General features: G+C 36.1%; 1 non-coding gene across 1 annotated transcript; it reads right to left on the bottom strand.

Annotated features, from left to right (window-relative positions):
* Positions 1-3419: 3419 nt before the first annotated feature.
* LOC130937426 (small nucleolar RNA R71) lies at positions 3420-3527 on the bottom strand. Its single transcript, XR_009068647.1, has one exon. It is a non-coding gene; the product is annotated as a small nucleolar RNA R71 (small nucleolar RNA).
* Positions 3528-24605: the final 21078 nt, after the last annotated feature.

Genomic DNA, 24605 nt, shown 5'->3' with positions numbered 1-24605 from the left:
ACTTTGCCTAAGATTTGATGGCCCAAACCGGCGTTCAAAGTCACCTACAGAAATTCCAGCGTTAAACGCCGGAACTGGCACCTAATTGGGAGTTAAACGCCCAAACTGGCACCAAAGCTGGCGTTTAACTCCAAGGAGAGTCTCTACACGAAAATGCTTCATTGTTCAGCCCAAGCACACACCAAGTGGGCCCGGAAGTGGATTTTTATGTCATTTACTCATCTCTGTACACCCTAGGCTACTAGTTTTCTATAAGTAGGACCTTTTACTATTGTATTTTCATCTTTGGATTATTTTTAGATCCTTTGATCATCTTTGGACATTTAGTTCTTAGATCATTTGGGAGGCTGGCCATTCGGCCATGCCTAGACCTTGTTCTTATGTATTTTCAACGGTGGAGTTTCTACACACCATAGATTAAGGTGTGGAGCTCTGCTGTACCTCGAGTATTAATGCAATTACTATTGTTCTTCTATTCAATTCTGCTTGTTCTTTGTCCAAGATATCACTTGTTCTTCAACTTGATGAATGTGATGATCCGTGACACTTATCATCATTCTCACTCATGAACAAGGTGACTGACAACCACTTTTGTTCTACAAGCAATCAAGGCTCTAGTGTTTATCTCTTGGATTCCTGATACACGATGCATGGTTGATCGCCTGACAACCGAGTGCTCGTCTGACAAACGAGCCAGCCATTTCGTGAGATCAGAGTCCTCGTGGTATAGGCGAGAACTGATGGCGGCATTCAAGAGAATCCGGAAGGTCTAACCTTGTCTGTGGTATTCTGAGTAGGATTCAATGATTGAATGACTGTGACGTGCTTCAAACTCCTAGCAGGCGGGGCGTTAGTGACAGACGCAAAAGGATCGATGGATTTTATTCCGGCCTGACCGAGAACCGACAGCTGATTACCCATGCTGTGACAGAGCATAGGCGACGTTTTCACTGAGAGGATGGGAGGTAGCCACTGACAACGGTGAAACCCTACATGAGCTTGCCATGGAAAGGAGTAAGAAGGATTGGATGAAGACAGTAGGAAAGCAGAGACAGAAGGGAAGGCATCTTCATACGCTTATCTGAAGCTCTCACCAATGATATACATAAGTATCTCTATCTTTATCTTTATGCTTTATTCGTTTATCACTATACCCATTTGAGTCTGCCTGACTGAGATTTACAAGGTGACCATAGCTTGCTTCATACCAACAATCTCCGTGGGATCGACCCTTACTCGCGTAAGGTTTATTACTTGGACGACCCAGTGCACTTGCTGGTTAGTTGTGCGAAGTTGTGTTTATGCCATGGTATTGAGCACCAAGTCTTTGGAGCCATTACTAGGGATTATTTTGAGTTGTAGTGATCACAATTTCGTGCACCAAGTTTTTGGCGCCGTTGCCGGGGATTGTTTGTGTATGGACAACTGACGGTTCATCTTGTTGCTTAGATTAGGTATTTTTCTTCAGAGTTCTTAAAAATGAATTCTAGTGTTTCATGATGATCTGTTGAAATCTGGCTGGCTGAGAAGCCATGTCTAATCTTATTGGACCGAGGTTTCAACTAATCATCACAATAGCTTGTTGATCTCTATCAATCTTGCTATTGGAGCGATGATCTGCTAAGGCTTGGCTGGCCATTGGCCATGTCTAGTGTTTTGGACCGAAGCTTTCTCTGAAAGCTTGGCTGGCTGTGAAGCCATGTCTAATTCCTGGACCGGAGTCTTAGACTAGCATTGCAATGATTCCTGGAAATTCAAATTGAGAATTCTGAAACCTTTATTTTCTATTTTCACATAATTTTCAAAAAAAAAGCACAAAAAAATTTACAAAATCATAAAAACCAAAAATATTTTATGTTTTTTGTTTGAGTCTAGTGTCTAATCTTAAGTTTGGTGTTTTGCATGCCTTGTTTATTTGATCTTGGTTCTATTTTCAAGTCAATAGTACAGGGGACTGAAGATTCAAAACATGCAGCAGAGGAATTGCACAGAAAAACTGGGCGTTCAAAACGCCCAGTGAAGAAGGACAGACTGGCGTTTAAACGCCAGCCAGGGTACCTGGTTGGGCGTTTAACGCCCAAAAAGGTAGCATTTTGGGCGTTAAACGCCAGAATGGATACCATTCTGGGCGTTTAACGCCAGGATGGCACAAGGGGGAAGATTTTGTTTTCAAATCAATTTTTTTCAAGTTTTCAAAGTTTTTCAAAATCAAATCTTTTTCAAATCATATCTTTTCAATCAAATGTTTTCAAAATCAAATTCTTTCCTTTTTCAAAGATACTTACTAACAATTAATGATTTGATTGAACAGTTCAAGTATATTGCCTTTTCTGTTGAGAAAGGTTTAATGTTTGAATCATATCTTTTCTTGTTAGGCAAGTCATTAATTTTTAAAAATCATATCTTTTAAAATTGTTTTCAAATCATATCTTTTAAAATTGTTTTCAAATCATATCTTTTAAAATTGTTTTCAAATCATATCTTCTCAATCACATCTTTTTAAAAACCAATCATATTTTCTTAACCACATTTTTTTTCAAAAAGTTTTCAAACAAATCTTTTTAATTTCTAATTTCAAAATCTTTTTCAAAAATCACTTGATTTCTTTTCTACTTTGAATTTTCGAAAATTATCAATCAAATTTTCAAAATATTTTTGACATCTTTTTAATTAATTTTCGAAAATTATCTTCCCCTCTTCTCACATCCTTCTATTTATGGAGTATAACTCCTTCTTAATGCACAATTCGAACTCTATCTAATCAAGTTCGAATTCTTCTACCTCTTTCTTCTATTTTTCTTTTCCTCTGACACCTCAAGGAATCTCTATACTGTGACATAGAGGATTCCACATTTTCTTGTTCTCTTCTCTTTCATATGAGCAGGAGCAGAGACAAAGGCATTCTTGTTGAAGCTGACCCTGAACCTGAAAGGACCTTGAAGCGGAAGCTAAGAGAAGCTAAGGCACAACTCTCTATTGAGGACCTGACTGAATTCTTCAAAAAAGAAGAACCTATGGCAGCCGAAAACAACAACAATGCCAACAATGCAAGGAAGGTGCTGGGTGACTTTACTGCACCTACTCCCGACTTCTATGGGAGAAGCATCTCTATCCCTGCCATTGGAGCAAACAACTTTGAGCTTAAGCCTTAATTAGTTTCTCTAATGCAACAGAATTGCAAGTTCCATGGACTTCCATTGGAAGATCCTTATCAGTTCTTAGCTGAGTTCTTGCAAATCTGTGACACAGTCAAGACTAATGGGGTTGACCCTGAGGTTTATAGACTGATGCTATTCCCTTTTGCTGTAAGAGACAGAGCTAGAATATGGTTGGACTCTCAACCTAAAGAAAGCCTGGACTCTTGGGAAAAGCTAGTCAATGCCTTCTTGGCAAAGTTCTTTCCACCTCAAAAATTGAGTAAGCTTAGAGTGGAAGTCCAAACCTTCAGACAGAAGGATGGTGAATCCCTCTATGAAGCTTGGGAAAGATACAAACAATTGATCAGAAAATGTCCTTCAGACATGCTTTCTGAATGGAGCATCATAGGTATTTTCTATGATGGTCTCTCTGAACTATCCAAGATGTCTTTGGATAGCTCTGCTGGAGGATCTCTTCATCTGAAGAAGACGCCTACAGAAGCTCAAGAGCTAATTGAAATGGTTGCAAATAACCAATTCATGTACACTTCTGAAAGGAATCCTGTGAACAATGGGACAAATCAGAAGAAAGGAGTTCTTGAGATTGATACTCTGAATGCCATATTGGCTCAGAATAAGATATTGACTCAACAAGTCAATTTGATTTCTCAAAGTCTGTCTGGAATGCAAAATGCACCAAGCAGTACTAAGGATGCTTCATCTGAAGAAGAAGCTTATGATCCTGAGAACCCTTCAATGGAAGAGGTGAATTACCTAGGAGAACCCTATGGAAACACCTATAATTCTTCATGGAGAAATCACCCAAATTTCTCATGGAAGAATCAAGAGAGACCTCAACAAGGTTTCAACAACAATAATGGTGGAAGAAACAGGTTTAGCAATGGCAAGCCTTTTCCATCATCTTCTCAGCAACAGACAGAGAATTCTAAGCAGAACCCCTCTGACTTAGCAACCATGGTCTCTGATCTAATCAAGACCACTCAAAGTTTCATGACTGAAACAAGGTCCTCCATTAGGAATTTGGAGGCACAAGTGGGACAGCTGAGCAAGAAAGTTACTGAACTCCCTCCTAGTACTCTCCCAAGTAATACAGAAGAAAATCCAAAAGGAGAGTGCAAAGCCATAACCATGGCCGAATCTAGAGAGGGAAGAAAGGAAGTGGACGCCACTGAGGAAGGCCTCAATGGGCGTGCACTGACCTCCAATGGGTTCCCTAATGAGGAACCATGGGAATCTGAGGCTCAAAATGAGACCATAGAGATTCCATTGGACTTACTTCTGCCATTCATGAGCTCTGATGAGTATTCTTCCTCTGAAGAGGATGAGTATGTCACTGAAGAGCAAGTTGCTAAATACCTTGGAGCAATCATGAAGCTAAATGACGAGTTGTTTGGAAATGAGACTTGGGAGGATGAACTTCCTTTGCTCACCAAAGAACTGGATGACTTGTCTAGGCAGAAATTACCTCAAAAGAAACAAGATCCTGGAAAGTTTTCAATACCTTGTACCATAGGCACCATGACCTTCAAGAAGGCTCTGTGTGACTTAGGGTCAAGTGTAAACCTCATGCCTCTCTCTGTAATGGAGAAGCTAGGGATCTTTGAGGTACAAGCTACAAGAATCTCACTAGAGATGGCAGACAACTCAAGAAAACAAGCTTATGGACTTGTAGAGAATGTTTTGGTTAAGATTGAAGACCATTACATCCCTACTGATTTCATAGTCCTAGAAACTGGGAAGTGCATGGATGAAAACATCATCCTTGGCAGACCCTTCCTAGCCACAGCAAAGGCTGTGATTGATGTTGATGGAGGTGAACTGATCATTCAAGTGAATGAAGAATCCTTTGTGTTTAAGGCTCAAGGATATCCCTCTGTCACCATGGAGAGGAAGCATGAAGAGCTTCTCTCAAATCAGAGACAAGCAGAGCCCCCACAGTCAAACTCTAAGTTTGGTGTTGGGAGGCCACAACCAAGCTCTAAGTTTGGTGTTGAACCCCCACATTCAAACTCTAAGTTTGGTGTTGGGAGGTCCCAACATTGCTCTGAGTATCTGTGAGGCTCCATGAGAGCCCTCTGTCAAGCTACTGACATTAAAGAAGCGCTTGTTGGGAGGCAACCCAATGATTATATTTTATATATTTTCTTTTGCTATTTTATTTTATTTTGTAGGTTGATGATCATGAGAAGTCACAAAATCAATTGAAAAAGCAAAAACAGAATGAAAAACAGGAAGAAAAATAGCACACCCTGGAGGAAGAACCCACTGGCGTTTAAACGCCAGTGAGGCTAGCAGTTGGGCGTTTAACGCCCAGTCTGGCACCATTCTGGGCGTTTAACGCCAGAAAGGGGCACCAGACTGGCGTTAAACGCCAGAAAAGGGCAAGAACCTGGTGTTAAACGCCAGGAATGGGCACCAGCCCGGCGTTTAACGCCAGAAATGGCTCAAAACGTGATTTTGAATGCCATTTGGTGCAGGGATGACTTTTCCTTGACACCACATGATCTGTGGACCCCACAGGATCCCCACCAACCCCACCACTCTCCCTCTTCTTCACCTATTCACCAATCACCTCAATACCTCTTCCCCAAAAAAACCTCTCACCTATCAAATCCCATCTTTCTCTTCACCACTCACATCCATCCTTCATAAAACCCCACCTACCTCACTCTTCAAATTCAAACCACTTTCCCTCCCAAACCCACCCATAATGGCCGAACCCCATCTCCCCCCTCTCCTATATAAACCCTTCTTCACCCCTTCATTTTCACACAACCTAAACACCACTTCTCCCCCTCCTTGGCCGAATACATAAGCCACTCCCTTCTTCCTCATTTCTTCTTCTTCTACTCTCTTCTTTCTTCTTTTGCTCGAGGACGAGCAAACCTTTTAAGTTTGGTGTGGTAAAAGCATAGCTTTTTGTTTTTCCATAACCATTTATGGCATCTAAGGCCGGAGAAACCTCTAGAAAGAGGAAAGGGAAGGCAAAAGCTTCCACCTCCGAGTCATGGGAGATGGATAGATTCATCTCAAGGGTGCATCAAGACCACTTCTATGATGTTGTGGCCTTGAAGAAGGTGATCCCCGAAGTCCCCTTTTCACTCAAAAAAGGTGAATATCCGGAGATCCACCATGAGATCCGAAGAAGAGGTTGGGAAGTGCTTACCAACCCCATTCAACAAGTCGGAATCTTGATGGTTCAAGAGTTCTATGCCAATGCATGGATCACCAAGAACCATGATCAAAGTGTGAACCCGGATCCAAAGAATTGGCTTACTATGGTTCGGGGGAAATACTTGGATTTTAGTCCGAAAAATGTAAGGTTAGCATTCAACTTGCCCATGATGCAAGGAGATGAACATCCTTACACTAGAAGGGTCAACTTTGATCAAAGGTTGGACCAAGTCCTTACAGTTATATGTGAAGAGGGCGCACAATGGAAGAGAGATTCAAGAGGGAAGCCGGTTCAATTGAGAAGGCATGACCTCAAGCCCGTGGCTAGAGGATGGTTGGAGTTTATCCAACGCTCAATCATTCCCACTAGCAACCGGTCCGAAGTTACTCTAGACCGGGCCATCATGATTCATAGCATCATGATTGGAGAAGAAGTGGAAGTTCATGAGGTCATAGCTCAAGAACTCTACAAGGTGGCGGACAAGTCTTCCACCTTGGCAAGGTTAGCCTTTCCTCATCTTATTTGTCACCTCTGTTATTCAGTAGGAGTTGACATAGAAGGAGACACCCCCATTGATGAGGACAAGCCCATCACCAAGAAAAGGATGGAGCAAACAAGAGACCCCTCTCATCATGAGATCCCTGAGATACCTCAAGGGATGCACTTTCCTCCACAAGACTATTGGGAGCAACTAAACACCTCCCTAGGAGAATTGAGTTCCAACATGGGACAACTAAGGGTGGAGCACCAAGAGCATTCCATTCTCCTCCATGAAATTAGAGAAGATCAAAGAATCATGAGAGAGGAGCAACAAAGACAAGGAAGAGACATTGAGGAGCTCAAGCACTCCATAAGACCTTCAAGAGGAAGAACAAGCCGCCATCACTAAGGTGGACCCGTTCTTTAATCTCCTTGTTCTTTATTTTCTTGTTTTTCGAAATTTTCATGCTTATGTTATCCATGTTTGTGTCTTATGATCATTAGTGTCTTAGTGTCTATGCCTTAAAGTTATGAATGTCCTATGAATCCATCACCTTTCTTAAGAATTGTTCTTAATTGAAAAAGAAAAGAATTGCATGAATTTTGAATTTTATAACAGTTTAATTATATTGATGTGGTGGCAATACTTTTGTTCTCTGAATGTATGCTTGAACAGTGCATATGTCTTTTGAATTTGTGGTTCATGAATGTTGGCTCTTGAAAGAATGATGAAAAAGGAGACATGTTACTGAGGATCTGAAAAATCATAAAAATGATTCTTGAAGCAAGAAAAAGCAGTGAATACAAAAAAAAGAAAAAAAAAAGAAGGAAGCAAGCGAAAAAAAAACCGAAAAAAAAAAGAGAAAAAGAAAGAAAAAGAAAGAAATAAAGTTGTGATCCAAGGCAATAAGAGTGTGCTTAAGAACCCTGGACACCTCTAATTGGGGACTTTAGCAAAGCTGAGTCACAATCTGAAAAGGTTCACCCAACTATGTGTCTGTGGCATGTATGTATCCGGTGGTAATACTGGAAGACAGAGTGCTTTGGGCCACGGCCAAGACTCATAAAGTAGCTGTGTTCAAGAATCATCATACTTAACTAGGAGAATCAATAACACTATCTGGATTCTGAGTTCCTAAAGAAGCCAATCATTCTGAGTTCCAAAGGATAAAGTGAGATGCCAAAACTATTCAGAGGCAAAAAGCTAAAAGCCCCGCTCATCTAATTAATACTGATCTTCATAGATGTTTTTGGAGTTCATTGCATATTCTCTTCTTTTTATCCTATTTGATCTTCAGTTGCTTGGAGACAAGCAACAATTTAAGTTTGGTGTTGTGATGAGCGGATAATTTGTACGCTTTTTGGCATTGTTTTTAGTATGTTTTTAGTAGTTTTAGTTGAGTTCTTAGTATATTTTTATTAGTTTTTAGTTAAAATTCACTTTTCTGGACTTTACTATGAGTTTGTGTGTTTTTCTGTGATTTCAGGTATTTTCTGGCTGAAATTGAGGGATCTGAGCAAAAATCTGATTCAGAGACTCAAAAGGACTGCAGATGCTGTTGGATTCTGACCTCCCTGTACTCGAAGTGGATTTTCTGGAGCTACAGAAGCCCAATTGGCGCGCTCTTAACGGCGTTGGAAAGTAGACATCCTGGGCTTTCCAACAATATATGATAGTCCATACTTTGCCCAAGATTTGATGGCCCAAACCGGCGTTCAAAGTCACCTACAGAAATTCCAGCGTTAAACGCCGGAACTGGCACCTTATTGGGAGTTAAACGCCCAAACTGGCACCAAAGTTGGCGTTTAACTCCAAGGAGAGTCTCTACACGAAAATGCTTTATTGTTCAGCCCAAGCACACACCAAGTGGGCCCGGAAGTGGATTTTTATGTCATTTACTCATCTCTGTACACCCTAGGCTACTAGTTTTCTATAAGTAGGACCTTTTACTATTGTATTTTCATCTTTGGATTATTTTTAGATCCTTTGATCATCTTTGGACATTTAGTTCTTAGATCATTTGGGAGGCTGGCCATTCGGCCATGCCTAGACCTTGTTCTTATGTATTTTCAACGGTGGAGTTTCTACACACCATAGATTAAGGTGTGGAGCTCTGCTGTACCTCGAGTATTAATGCAATTACTATTGTTCTTCTATTCAATTCCGCTTGTTCTTTGTCCAAGATATCACTTGTTCTTCAATTTGATGAATGTGATGATCCGTGACACTCATCATCATTCTCACTCATGAACAAGGTGACTGACAACCACTTTTGTTCTACAAGCAATCAAGGCTCTAGTGTTTATCTCTTGGATTACTGATACACGATGCATGGTTGATCGCCTGACAACCGAGTGCTCGCCTGACAAACGAGCCAGCCATTCCGTGAGATCAGAGTCCTCGTGGTATAGGCGAGAACTGATGGCGGCATTCAAGAGAATCCGGAAGGTCTAACCTTGTCTGTGGTATTCTGAGTAGGATTCAATGATTGAATGACTGTGACGTACTTCAAACTCCTAGCAGGCGGGGCGTTAGTGACAGACGCAAAAGGATCGATGGATTTTATTCCGGCCTGACCGAGAACCGACAGCTGATTATCCATGCTGTGACAGAGCATAGGCGACGTTTTCACTGAGAGGATGGGAGGTAGCCACTGACAACGGTGAAACCCTACATGAGCTTGCCATGGAAAGGAGTAAGAAGGATTGGATGAAGACAGTAGGAAAGCAGAGAGACGGAAGGGAAGGCATCTTCATACGCTTATCTGAAGCTCTCACCAATGATATACATAAGTATCTCTATCTTTATCTTTATGCTTTATTTGTTTATCACTATACCCATTTGAGTCTGCCTGACTGAGATTTACAAGGTGACCATAGCTTGCTTCATACCAACAATCTCCGTGGGATCGACCCTTACTCGCGTAAGGTTTATTACTTGGATGACCCAGTGCACTTGCTGGTTAGTTGTGCGAAGCTGTGTTTATGCCATGGTATTGAGCACCAAGTCTTTGGAGCCATTACTAGGGATTATTTTGAGTTGTAGTGATCACAATTTCGTGCACCAGATATTGAAGAGCCATTACCTCCGTGGAAGTACTATTCTAGTTTGTTTCCCTATTCTCTTACTCTCTTAGTTATTTATTAATTCTGTTCAGATACTTATGTTACATTTTAGATTTATCAATACAGTTTATCACTTTTTCTTTTAATCAATTTTCAATCCTTATTTTATTTAATTTATCATGTCTTCTTCTATTATTTCTGCAAGCGTTTCATTCATGTCAATGGAGTAGACCTCCAACTTGACATGGGGGTTGATTAAAAGGAGACACTTGAGTTGGAAGGCTTGATTGGTAATTAGAAGTTGTTGGCCTGCTCACTAGTTACTAACGCTAATCCTTCCCAAGGGAGAGGATTAGATCTTGTGAATAGAAGTTGGCTTAACTACTTGACTTTCCTTCATTCGTTGAGGGTTAACTAAGTGGAAATAATGACCTATTACTAATTAAGTGAAATGCTCAAGTGAGTAGTTAAACTGAAAGTTGTTGGCTAATTCTGTATTTACTAACGCTAGACCTTTCCAAGGGAGAGGGCTAGGATTTGCGGATAAGAGTTAGCTCAATCACTTGACTTTCCTTTATTTAGTAAGGGTTAACTAAGTGAAAACAACAACCTTTTTAATACTACACTTGAGAGATCCCAACAAGGATAGAACTTCCAATTAATCATTCCCCCAGTCAAGGCTTTTTAATTAGAATATATAATCCTCTCTTAATTGCAATTATTTATTTTCTGTCATTCAACTCTCAAAAATCTCTTGGAAAACTCCTGATTAATAAATTAGCATCCTAGTCTGCAACTCGTTGGGAGACGACCTAGGGCTTATACTCCCAGTATTTTTATTCTAACTTTTGTGACAACCCTTCTAAATTGATAAGCGGATTTTAGTCGATTGAGAACTGTACTCACAACGCTGTTTTCTCTATAAATTCTTAATTGGTCAATTTCCGCCACGTCACCGCTGCAATATTCCTTTGTATATGTCCAACACTAATTAGCTTTTTTTTATGGGATGTGCACTTGTTTTTATTTTGGGCCTACACTAGTAAAATTCTCATCAAAATATTTTTTATGTTATAGGAAATGGAAGATCAACTAGAGTTTGAAAGGATAGTTGGGTTAAGAGAATTAATACTTTAATGAATTATCGCCTCATTCCTATAAATGAAGACAAAAAAAATGACAGTTTTAGAAATCTTTAATGAAACAGATAAATGGAATTTTTAGTGGCTACAAAGTCATATATCAAAGAAAATTATCAAAAAAAATTACAGCAATCATGCCCTCTTTAGAAGAATTGAGAGAGGACAAAATCATGTGGAACCTTACAAATTTAGGAGAATTCTCAATCACAAGCACATATAACATGTTGGCGCAACATACAATCACCCAAGATCACACATGGGAAATAATATGGGGATGAAAAAGACCTCAAAAAATCAAAATTTTTATGTGGCTTACCTCTCATTCCAGGCTTATGACATCGGCTAGAAGAAGAAGACTGCTGGGAACCTGTGACCGCTGCCATCGATGCGAAGGAGTGACAGAAAACATAATTCACGTTCTTAGAGATTGTCCAGCCACTTCACGCATATGGAATCGATTAATAAATCTAAGACAGCTCTAAAGTTTCTTCAGAGCTCCCTTCGATGCATGGTTGAAATGGAACCTTACCTCTAATCTGAGCAGCAATCCCAACAAAAACTGGGTTACCATCTTTATGGTGACTTGCTGGTGGAAACAAAGAAATTTTCAACTCTCCCTTCCGACGACCTAACGACGTGGAAAGAATAATTCATTCCTATGTCTTTGAAATCTCCCAAGCTTTTAAAAAGGAGAATTTGATCAGACCAAGAAAAAACAGAATTGAGAGGCACACCTCTTGGACACCACCAATAGAGAGATGGATCAAAATTAACACATATGGAACTTCATTGGGGAACCCAGAAATAGCGGGATGTGGAGGAGCATTGAGAAATAGCGACGGGAGAAGGGTTGCGGATTTTGCAATTAATCTGGGGCACTGTACAGCTTACCAAGCAGAACTTTGGGGTGTATATCACGACTTAAAAACTGTTTGGAATTTGGATTTTAAGAAAATAGAAATTGAAACTGATTCTAAATCAGTGTTCGAAGTTCTAAAGATGGAGAAGTATAATCAAGAGCATCTTAATCCTATTCTCAAAAGCATATTTATGTGAATAAACAAACAGTGGCAAGATTGAATTGTAAAAAGGAACACTAACAGAGAGTTGAGATACTATTTCATTGACAATCCACCCATGGAATTAAAAACAATTCTAGCTGATGATTACATAGGGGCTACTCTACCCCGTTTTGTCTATGAATTGTAATTTTTTTTTCTTTTAGGGCTGTTATGCCCCGTTTCTTTACCAAAAGGCAAAAATAAATTTTCAATCCAATTAAATATATATTTATCATCATCAATTATAATTTGAAATATAATTTAAACTAATTTAATTTAATTTACAAATTTATTCTTTTTTGGTTTGAATTATATTGCACGAAATAAAATTTAAAAAAGTTTGAATATTAAAAAATAAGGAGGTAATTTAAGTTCAAAAAATGACTTATTAAAAAAGTAATTTAATAATTATACGCAGTGCGAAGCTTAGAAAAAAGTTTTGAGGTATAAAAAAATTTTTACAGAAAAATTACATAGAATTTAAATTAAATAAAATTTAAAAATATAAATATTTTTTAAATTTGTTACAAATATAAAAATAAATGAATAATTTTAGAAAATATTTCGTTTTTTTCCTCTGAGAAATACTAAAATGACACTCACTTTCTCTCTATTTGTAAGATGTACACTTCCTTTCCTTATCACTCTTAAATTTTAAAATGACACTCTTTTCTCCTCTATTTATAAGGTGTATATTTCTCTCTCTTATAACTTTTAAAAAACTTTCTCTTTAATTCCTTTAAATTTTTTTGTGTTAACTACTATTAACTTTACTCATTTTTCAAAAAAAAATAAATTATTTTTACAAAAATACCTTTTAACAAAAATTTTATTTTTTGTGATAAAATTTTGTTTACCAAAATATACTTCAACAAATTATCTTTCTATTAATTAAATTGTATACTTTTTAAAATATGTTTTAAAAAAATTGTTAATGATTAAATTATTTTTTTCTAAGATACCCTTCAATAATTTTTTAATTATTAAGGAACTTGTTTTATAAACATGTGAAGGAATACGATGTTAATTTTTTTTAAATTTTGGATTTATCCATCTCAACTTGTTTTTAAGTTTTGATAAAGTTGTTAGTAATTTTCAATAGTTCTATGGAAACAAATTATTTATTAATATTAATTGTTATACATATTAACAGTGGTAAGATTTTTTTAATTTAACATTAAAATAATACACATTAAAATAAAAAAATTAATAATAAAGTACAAAAATAATTGTTAACGAAAATCTTGGTAAAATCATAATTTAATAATTAAAAAATTATTGAAAGGTATCTTAGAAAAAATAATTTAATCATTAAAAAATTTTTAAAAGAATATTTTGGTAAAAATACAATTTAATCAGTAAAAAATAATTTATTAAAGGGTATTTTTGTAAACAAATTTTAATAAAAAAATTTTGTTAAAGGATATTTTAGTAAAAATTAATTTATTTTTTCTTGAAAAATAAGTAAAATTAGTGTTAGTTAACACAAAAAATTTAAAAGAGATTAAAGAAAAGATTTTTTAAAAGTTATAAGGGAAGGAGTATACATTTTACAAATAGAAGAGAGGAGAATGTCATTTTAACATCTTTAAAAGTGAAATTTTTTCATAATTTTACTGATAAAAGATTGTAAATATAACTATTGTTGAAGTTATATTTTATTATTTTTAATATTAGTTTTTTTCTTGAAAATTGCATTTTTTATTTTTTATTATTACGGTTATAAAAAAATTTAAAAATATAAACTAAAAAATATTTAGAAAAATTATTGTTAGAATAATAAATATTAAAAATTACAATACTTATTGAATGTTTAAATATTTTTATCTAAAAAAATTCAATCAAAAGACTTATAAAAAATAAAATAATATTAAACTAAATATATAAAAAAAGAAATAAAAATTACTACGAATAATAAGTCTCAACTTTGGTTTTTCACTTGCACAGAAAATAATTATTATACTAAAAAGAGGTTAATCTCACTCATCGATACAATAGACAAAGAAATTAAAAAAGATTTTTGTGTTTCGGTTTATTTAGTTCATACTTGAAAAGAATTTAGTGTCCAAATTATTATTTTAAAATATCTTTCATTATATATCTTCCATCTTCTATTATATAAAAGAAATATAAGAGTAGTTTAATGTCTTTTATTATATATCATTTATAAAATAAAATATTTTTTACTTATTAAGTTGATTATTTTTAAATTTATTATTATCATATTTTAATAAAAAAATTTTGAATTATTAGCATATTTTGTAAATATCTAAATATCATTTCATTATCTTTTTGAATTTAATTGCTCATATAGTTGAGTTAAAAAAACAAAAACAACTAACCAATTGAATAAAGAATATCATATATAACATTACTACTAATTATTTTATAAAACATTTGAGGAACATGGCCCCATTACCCCAATAAAACTCCATATATATATATATATATATATATATATATATATATATATATATATATATATATATATATATATATATTATTACATATTAATTTAGATATTTTTTATTAATAATTAATCACTACAATAATTATATTTATCATAATAAAATAATTAAATCAGCACCAGATGAATAATCAAATTCGTTTATAATATAATAAAAAATTTTGAGATAAAAAATACACTTTTATACGCGATAATTAATTGTTGACTACTTTTTGTTTGCATATAATATATATGACTGAATAATTATATATTAACCACTGTTGTCATTAGGTAAAACATAAAATATAATCATGTATGATTAATTAATAATTCCATCAGTATGATCACAGCTTGTATTCTTTCTAATAAAAAGATAACATGCACGTATACTTTTCTAGCAATACATGTCATTTACGTGATTAATTAGTCGTAGGAAAAAAATATAAAAACAACTTTTCTACAACTCAATATAATATAAGTCAACTCTATTATAATTTAAATTTTATAAATCAATAAAATTTAAAAATTAAAATTCAAAATTTAAAAAAAAAATTTACATTTATCCTAATCATATTTATAATACACAATAAAAACAATTCATAAAAAATCTAATCCCTTTCTATTTATTTGGAAACAGTCAAATCTCTCCCTCTATAAACTTGCTATCTCCACGCATTTTTTATGCCGTCGCTCACCGACCACCGCCGCATCTTTCGTCGCGCTGCGCAGCCTCTTCCACGCGTCTCGTCGCCATCCTTCTTTCGTCGACGCCGTCGCCCACCATCCCAACGCATCTGCATCGCTGCGACTCCCATCCGTTGCGACGCAGCCACCGCCGATCCCCCATTCGTGATGTGCGATCAACTACTCCGATCCATGGCGACTCCTCTACTTGCGATGCGCGGCCTCCTTGGCTTCCTCCTTGGATGATTCTTTTTTTTATTTTTTGTATGTTTTTTTTCTTAGGATTTAGATTATTTTTTTATCTTATGTTTTGGTATTTTTTTGAAAATTTTTTCTTTTGAAAAAAGAAATTAGGATTTACGTAATAAATAGTAAAAGATAAATTAAAATAAAAAAGATAATTAATAATCATTAATTTTATATTTTTTAAAATATAAAATTTAAATAATTAATAATTAATGACAATTAATTAATATAAAATGTAATTTAAATATATTTGTTGGCTTGTATTTGACTATATTCTCCTGAATGCACTAGCGGGATTGTTAGTCGTGCATAGTAATGTATATAGAATCATGCAAACATACATGCCCAAACATATATAGGTGAAAAGAGATCCATTATCGAGGATGTGAAGCTAGCTACAATAGTAAACAAATTTAAGAATTCTATTGCGCGTCATTGGCTTTGCTTGTACAAAATCTTAAAGGGCTTTCCCCTTATTCATCCTTTTTATCTTCACTTGAGAGCCTTAGGCCTAGGTTGCGTTCCACGTTCTCCTTAGTGATTGGTAATCCTTGTTTAACCTCCAAAAAAAACCGCGTACTAGGATTATTTATAACACTAGCTTAATTAGTTATGGTTCCTTAATTTCTAGGTCTGGTCACATCCACGATTTTGTATAATGTTTATTGTATGTATGAATCATCATCTCAAAGATTGATGATGATGATGATGATGATGATAGATGAACTATGTATGAAGGTTATTTTGAAACAATGACATGGATAACGTTGGTTTCAGTAGCAAATTAAATTAAAGTACTTATCCTCAAAGCGCAATATCAACAATTTCCTACCAAATTCAGTTGGAATCACCCTCTCTTGAGCTGTATTCTCATCCTCCTCCACCTACAAACCAACACAAGATAATCTAATGGGGTAAGTACGATTTTGGTCCCTTAAATTTAGTGCCAGAATCGAATTCGTCCCTCTTGTTATTTTGCCATTAAAATCGTCCTTAATGTTGCATTTGTATTTAACTTCGCCCTTAAAATTTTTTTCGGACATAAATGCCCTTTGCATCGTTAGGGTAGTTAGAAGAATGGTATATAAAAATAAAGGGAATAGGTATATGTTAACCCCAAAAAAGAAGGGCAAGTTGGTTGAATCTGGAACTACTGCCAACACCACCGTCGTCCACGTCGAGGAGGGAGAACACCATGGCTGCCGAAAGCTCGATGTTGTGTCGGAGCAAATCTTCCTCGCATGGTGCGTTGCTGCTCTGTTCCCATGGTGAGAGGCCGGTGCTGCATACCTCGGGGACGAAGGAGAGCTACGGGCGCAGATTTTGGGGCTGTGTTTATTATGGGATTTGTTTTTCTTTCTTTTCTTCTGAGTTGAGTTATTTGGGTTGAGGAGTGGAGATTGAAGATGGTGATTTTGTGTAGGTTCATGAAGGCTACAACTTCTTTCGTTGGGTAGAGTCGGAAACAGAGGTGGAAAACCCAGAAATTGCAAGGATGAAGAAGAAGGTTGCCTCCCTGAAATCAAGGACGAAAACGGCAGAGTGGAAGTTAATGGTCGTTGCTCTGTTAGGGTTTGTTGGGTGGGCTGGGTTCCTATTTCTGTTGCTGCAGAATTTTTCTATGTCTAGGCCTAAGTGTGTAATTCCGTTGAACCTGGTATGAAAAGGGTGTATGGCTATGATGCTGTTGTTGTTGTTGGTAGATTCTTTTAGGGTTGGTTTTGTTGACTGTGTGTTGGTGAGAAGTGTTTTGGTGGTAAGTTATTAGGTGACAATGATGTACCTGGTATGAATGTGTTATGTTGAATTGGTTCTCAACATGTATAAATGACAATTATGTGAATTTGATTTCTGCTTGGTAAATACCTGTTATCCATAACTGACTAATTTCCTAACAATATAACAAAGTTGAATCAAAGATAACCTCATGTGAATATGGTAAAATGTCATAATAACATAGATAATAAAAAGTGTTTCAGGCACATAGGTAATCCGAAAAGGAATGGCTGGTCCAATCCAGCAACCAAGTACAAGTCATAGATGCTCATAGGCAAAGTTGACAGAAACATAACATAGCAAGAAGTAGCTAAGAAGTCACACTGCACTTTTCCAGCAAAGTTCACAGAAACATAACCCAAAATAAGACAACATGTACAAAATACCCAACAGATTACACAAAAGACAACATAACTCAAAATAAAGCATATCCTAATTCTCTTTTCCTAAATCATTCCCCATTTCTTTGGAGGCAACTTTGCCATTAACTTCAGTTTTTTTGGAGAGATGTGAGGTGCTCCAGAGAGCCTGGCAGAGAAGTGACCAACAGGTTGGCTTGAAGATGTGGTAAGGGTAGGCTGAGATGAAGGAATAGTTGTGGTGGCTGGCTGTGATGAGGATGAAGGAGGTGCAGGTTGGGTTGAGAAATTGGGTTGTGGAGCAGGTTGGGTTGAGGAATTGGGCTTAGCAGTTCCCTTGGGCCTGCCTCTAGGCCTTTTGGGCTGTGCTGCATTGCTGGATTGGGCTGCAGAGCCTGGCTGAGTTACTGAAATAGCTTTTCTCTTGACAGATTGCTTGGGATTGGGCTGGGAAGAGGTAGTCTTCCTTCCTCCCTTGGCAGGTAGATGGTTTGTCTTGGTGCTTCCCTTCTGCTGCTTTCCTTTGTTCTTTGACTGCTGGGCCACACAAACATATACAATTCAATATTTGGATAGCAACATTAGCTGAGACTACAAGTAATAGAAGAAAGACAAATTAAAAATCATACCAACTCCTCAATAGGTTTTGGGCATCTGCTTCTTTTGTGCCCAACAGATCCACACACAGAGCACCTTTGTGTCTCTCCCTTCCTTGATAGGTGAGTGCGACTGCTCTGCTCTTCATCTCCAGGAGCTGGTCTCCTCTTTTTCACTGGCCTGTGACTAGGCCTTCGATAGGGGGGAGGCATAACATCAGGGTGTGCAGTCCTCTCCCAAAGATCCACTCCATTCAAGGGATGTATGATTGAGTCATAGCACCTCATGTAAGCTTCTTTCTTATAACACCCAGCCACAAAAGGTTCTAAGTTTAGTCTCTTGAACTTGATGCAATTGATAGCATGGACACAGGGTATGCCACTCATCTGCCAAATTCTACATGAACATTCATGGGAGCTTAAGTCCACCGCAAACTTGTCTAATCCGTTCACCACTTCATACTTCGAAGCTGTAGACCAGTATGGTCTCCAATCCCCAGCTGACCTATATCTCTTCTCCAACCTGAATCTAATCCTAGGTAAGATTGTCCCTAAATAATTTTGTGCAAGTTCTCTATTTTCTGCCCACCTAGTCATTAGTTTTACCCTGATTTCCTCTGACATGGTGACTATAGGCTTCTCTCTAGCATCAACAATGGCAGAATTAAAGCTCTCGGACATGTTATTAACCAATGTATCTACCTTAGAGTTATAGGTGAACCTAGATCTAGACCAATACCTAGGAGGGATAGCAATTAGGTACCTATAGACCTCCTGATTCACAGCTTTCACCTCGGCCATGTGCCTCTCCCAATCCCTCCAGTGAGTTGCCTTAGCACACTTCCACATCAGTTTCTTCAATTGTAATCCTGGAAATCTCTTTCTGAAGTTGCTGTACAAGTGTCTCACACAGAACTGATTATCCACGCCAGGTATAACCTCGTCATATGCTGGCAACAGACCCTGCACGCATGAAATCAAGAAAATTGTAATTAGGGAGAATTGAATGGATGTATTTCACTCTATAAATTTAGTGTTATTTGCTTACTTTTTGTTGGTCAGACATGAAGGTATATCTTCCCATCTTATCCAGCCCATCATCAGATGTAAGATGACTTAGAAACCAGCTCCATGAGTTCTTCGTCTCGGCTTCCACAACCGCATATGCAATCAGCAGCATTTGGTCATTGGGATCCCACCCAATTGTAGTTAGCAGCTGTCCTCCCTGGGGTGTCTTCAAGAAGCAGCCATCTAGGCCAATGAAATCCCTGCAATGCTGGAAGCTCTGCTTGCATGCTTCCAAGCACACATAGATCCTCTGAAAGATGCAGTAACTGGTCCTTGATGATGCTGGTGCTTCACTGTCAAGATCTGGGGACCTCTGCACTTGTATGCGAACGGAGGATCCTGGATTTGTCTTCATCAGCTCCTGTCCGTAATCGTAAATTCTTTTATACTACTCTCGGAAGGTTTCCTGAATTTGATCAAGTGCAATCTGCTTGGTCTTAGTGGCCAGTGACTTAGTGACAGTCAAGTTCCATTTCTTCTGTGCCTTGGAAACCAACTCCTTTATTTTCACCTTCGGATTTGACTCAACCTTCTTCTTAAACGCCTTGCCGAGCCATTCCGAATGTAAGATCCCCACCCTGTGTGCTTGTGTGCATGTGTGTGTCAAGTTCATACTGCGTAGCTGCCAAGTTTCCTCACCCCTGACCTTTGCAGCATACACCCAAAAAGGACAATCACCCGAACAAACAGCCCTAACCCTCTGCAAGTCACACTTCCTAAACCTGATTGACCTTGCCGTATGCACAGCATAAGCAGTTACAGTGTCCCTGAACTCCTCTCGAGATGCATACAATGTGCCAACTTCCCATTTGTATTGACTAATATCTTTCTGAAGCTTGTGAACTGGAAATGTGAAGCCCTCATGCTCTGAATCAGACCCAACCTGGTGATCGAAATCTAAGTCATCACTGTCTCCTCCCTCAACATTCTCAAACTGCTCATTTGCACAAGCATTCTTATTCACAGCCCTAGATTTTTTACTCATCACATTCACATCTTGAAACCCACTAATCTCAGGATCAACATCATCATCACTATCAGTAAAGTGCACATCATCTTTACTATCGTCCTCTTCCCCAGATGGATTGTACTCCGAATCGAGACTGTCACTATTACTAGATTTATCATACCCAACTTCATTGTCGTCCTCTGTCCCAGACTCAACAGCAAATGGTTCAGATTGCTTTCCCCCCTCATCTACTCCACCGTACGGAACCAGCTCCTGCCCCTTACTAATGTCACCCATCCCATCTTTATCCCCAACATCAATGTAGCCAACATCATAGAACATCTCTTCCTCCTGAACCTTATGGACAAGATATAACTCTACATGGTCTCTCAACTCTGCTATTCGACACATCTCAATGGAATCCGCATCAGTTTTAAACAATTTCAGATTTTTCTCCATGTCTTCAGCAACTGGATCCTTGAACCATAATGATGGGATATTCTCCTCGACGTAACCAAATTGCTCTAGCTCAGCATACGCTTCAAAAACAGACCACCGATCACCATCAATATCTTCTATCACCGTTGTTTCTCCTCCCACATACTCTAATGGACCGTTCTTATACATAAACCATCCTCCATGGTAAACCTTCACTTTAAAATAACCCATCGTCTTCTACCACACCCTGAAACAGAGTACAACAACACATACACATTAATGTAGAACATGAAACAGACGGACCTACCTACTCCCTACTCTCCACACACATGGCCTCATTCCGACGATAAACACACCCCCAAACCCTAAGTAATCTAACCCGAGAATACCCACTGCAGCGAGAGCTACCAAACTAAAAAGAAGGAACAAAAACATACCTACTCAAACCCTATCGGTAATGCTCCAGCGACTCCTCACGTCCCTTTCTTCCAGTTCGTCGTCCTCGCCTTCTCTCTTTAGTTTCAGTCCATCAACATCTCCGGTCCTCTCCGATTCTGGGTTAGGGCACAATGTATTGGATTTTCTTTACGAAGCCTTGTGAATAAGAAACCAAGCATTATGAATAAGAAACGTTAAGGGTTTCTCGTCCAGGGAAAGAAATAAAGCATTTCCCACGAAATGAAAAGGGTAGAATTGTCATAAAAAAAAATTTTAATTACAAAGGACGAAGTTAAATACAAATGCAACATTAAGGACGACTTTAATGGCAAAATAACAAGAGGGACAAATTCGATTCTGGCACTAAACTTAAGGGACCAAAATCGTACTTACCCCTAATCTAATTGTAACTAAAAATGATATTTGTACAATAAAATTTGTTACTAAAATCAATCACCAATATATTTGTGTATAAATATATATATTGTTTAATTCATTTTTAATATATATTTATATTTTAACATATATTTTATATTAATAATTAATTTTAATGACTAATTTTAATATACACCTAACATGATTCAATAATAACAATAAATATACACTAATTAAGGACTAGGAAGTTACATTGTGTGATGCATGCTACAATACTAACATATGAAATATCGTAAATACTTCAATAAAATCTTACAATTCTCTTTATATAAAAATGTTTTCTTTTAATTATTAGATGGTAAATTGTAGAATTTAATTTTAATATATTATAAAAATATTATTTTTATTTAAAAATATTGCTATTTTCTTTAAATTGTTACTTTTTTTTTTCTTATAAATCACGTTTTTAAAATGAGACTAAATAAATATTATCATAAAAAGATATTTTAGACATTTTTATTGAATTAGGTATCATGAAATAAACCCTAAATTAATTGAATACCAATTAATCAACTTGTTTATACCAACAACCAGCCTTTTTTTCTTTCTTTCTATATCAAGATTATTAAAACAAAAAAAATTGACTCTAAGCCATGTCTTATTAGCACTAGTACAATATTAATACTCAATTATCAAGATACATCTTTGTTAATTTCATTTAATTATTTTGAAGCTTGTCGCCACGTTCAGTTTAACTATTATTATTGTTAACTATGATCTTCTTGGAATTGAAGATTCTTTCTTTCTTTCTTTGACTTGAATTGAATTAAGAAACTACACGTAAGACTCGACTTAACTACCGATTAAAATCTATTTGAAGATGATATGATTATATGATTAGTAGTATTAGTTTCATCTTCTTTTAGGAATTAAGTAATTACTGCAAATGATATATAACTAAAATGGAATTGCTAATAATATTGATGAACTATTAATTAATCATACACGATCATATTAAATATAATCATATAATATGTTTATAAAAAATCAGTTTAAATCAATTATTTATATAAAATAAAATATATATTAACATATATAATTCGCATTGAAAATGAGTTGAATAATATATAATATATTATATAAAAATATATGATAATTAATTTGGTGATTGAATTTTATTGTGTATCTAACATTTTAATATTTTATATTTTAATCTCATAATAATGACGGTCAACATATAATTATACAATTATGCTATGAATATACTAAAAATCAGTCCCTAATTAACTATTTTATATAGAAAAACAAATTTTATATTTTATAAAATAATTTTATTATACTGTTTGTAAATAAATTTGATTATTCTGATAATTAATTATTTAATAAAAAAATGTATCTACATATACAAATACATAAGAATTGATGTTTAGTGTAGAGAGTACACCGTTGTAAAAAAATATTTTGTAAAAACATTAAATTGTTTTTATTAACAAAAAAATCAATTTGTGAATTTAAATTAGTTCTTTATTTTTTAATATTCAAAATTTAAAATTTTGTTTCGTCAAAGGTGATTAAACCAATACAATTAGAACAGGGATTATAAATTAAATTGAATTAATTTAAATTATATTTCACATTATAATAATTTAGAAAAAGAAAATTTACAAACAATTTTGCCAACACTATTGAGTTTGAGTAGGGAGAGACAATAATTAAGTAACCAAATAAGATGTGAGCATTACTATAAATAAAAAAAAGGAATATCAAATGAAATGATTTCCTAAAACTAACAGAACCTCAATTTGGGTTATCCCGTGAGTAAATATTCTGGACCTCCACATTATCTCCGATAATAATATCCTTCAGTGGGATAAGAGTAGGAACAAGATCAATCATCTGAATGTTGCTGTATTCATAGTGAAACTGAAAAATCCTAAGTTCTTTATTTTCACGATCATGGAAGGCAGCAAAATCATAAGACATGGTTATGGAAGAATTAGTATTTCTGTCAGAACTTACGAGAATGGGAGTCCAAGATTCTTCAACTCCATATTTTTCCATCATCCACATTGTGACCAGCATCTCATTAAAATACATCAAGCAGAGAAAACCCCTGAATTCAAATATGCCGAGTCTTGTACCCTGATCCATGGGCACCATAGAGAAGGATTGGAACCTCTCCGTGTCGAAATTGAAAGCCCATATGGACATATTGCCATCAACATCCATACCAATCCAATGAAGTGCCCCATTTAAAGCAATAGAATAACTCGACATATATACCAAATTCTTGAGATAATTTACCTCAATATTTACCCATGTTTTCGATATTCCAACCCTGAGTATTTCAACAACCATAGGATGATCATGTTTAAAGATATGAATTCTCATTGCCTTGTATTGGTTTGATTTTGGGTGAAAACCAAAACCCCAAGATATTTTGCACTCGCAGGGTTTCAGCATTGGAGGGGGTTTTCGAAGTTTTATAAACTCACCTGTTATTGGGTTGCAAACAAGTGAAATGTCTCCGTCCATTGAACAATTCAAGTAAAGAAGACCATTATAACAAGAAAGCACATCAACAAATTGATTTAGGACCAGGGAGAGGAATCTCAAATTTAGGATCAAGTTTTATACCGCGACTATTGTTGGGTTTCAGGACCTCAAACACACCGCTGAAAAATGGAGTGTTTCTCCTTTCATACCATTCAATTCGGTCATATTCAACAAGGTGAAAGAATCTTGAATGCGACGTTCCGATCATCACGGCAGGAAGTGTATAAGTAAAGAGTAACTTGGCAAAATTTGGATCAGAAATTAATGTGTTCCAATACTTGCAAACACATCTACAAATCAGAACAGACTTTATGGGAAGTCTAACAAAAATATCGGTAATTATATCGACTGGAAGACTGACAAAATAACACCTTTGTACTGGGAGTTTCCTGGCACAATTAAGTATAAAATAGTTTAGATTCACGGTGTTATTTTGTGTTATGCTAAAAAAAACAAAATATGGCTTACCTCACCCAGCGCACAAAGAAGCATTGGAAGATGGATTTGATCATTTTACCTATCACTCTCACGTGACAATAATTGTTGGGAGAAGCCAGGCACTATTGAAGCAAGTGAAGTTGATGTTTTTGAG

The sequence above is a fragment of the Arachis stenosperma genome, chromosome 6 (assembly GCF_014773155.1).
Source record: "Arachis stenosperma cultivar V10309 chromosome 6, arast.V10309.gnm1.PFL2, whole genome shotgun sequence".
Taxonomy (NCBI): domain Eukaryota; kingdom Viridiplantae; phylum Streptophyta; class Magnoliopsida; order Fabales; family Fabaceae; genus Arachis; species Arachis stenosperma.
Note: the sequence above shows the minus strand (reverse complement) of the source record. Positions and strands in the feature narration are given on the sequence as shown.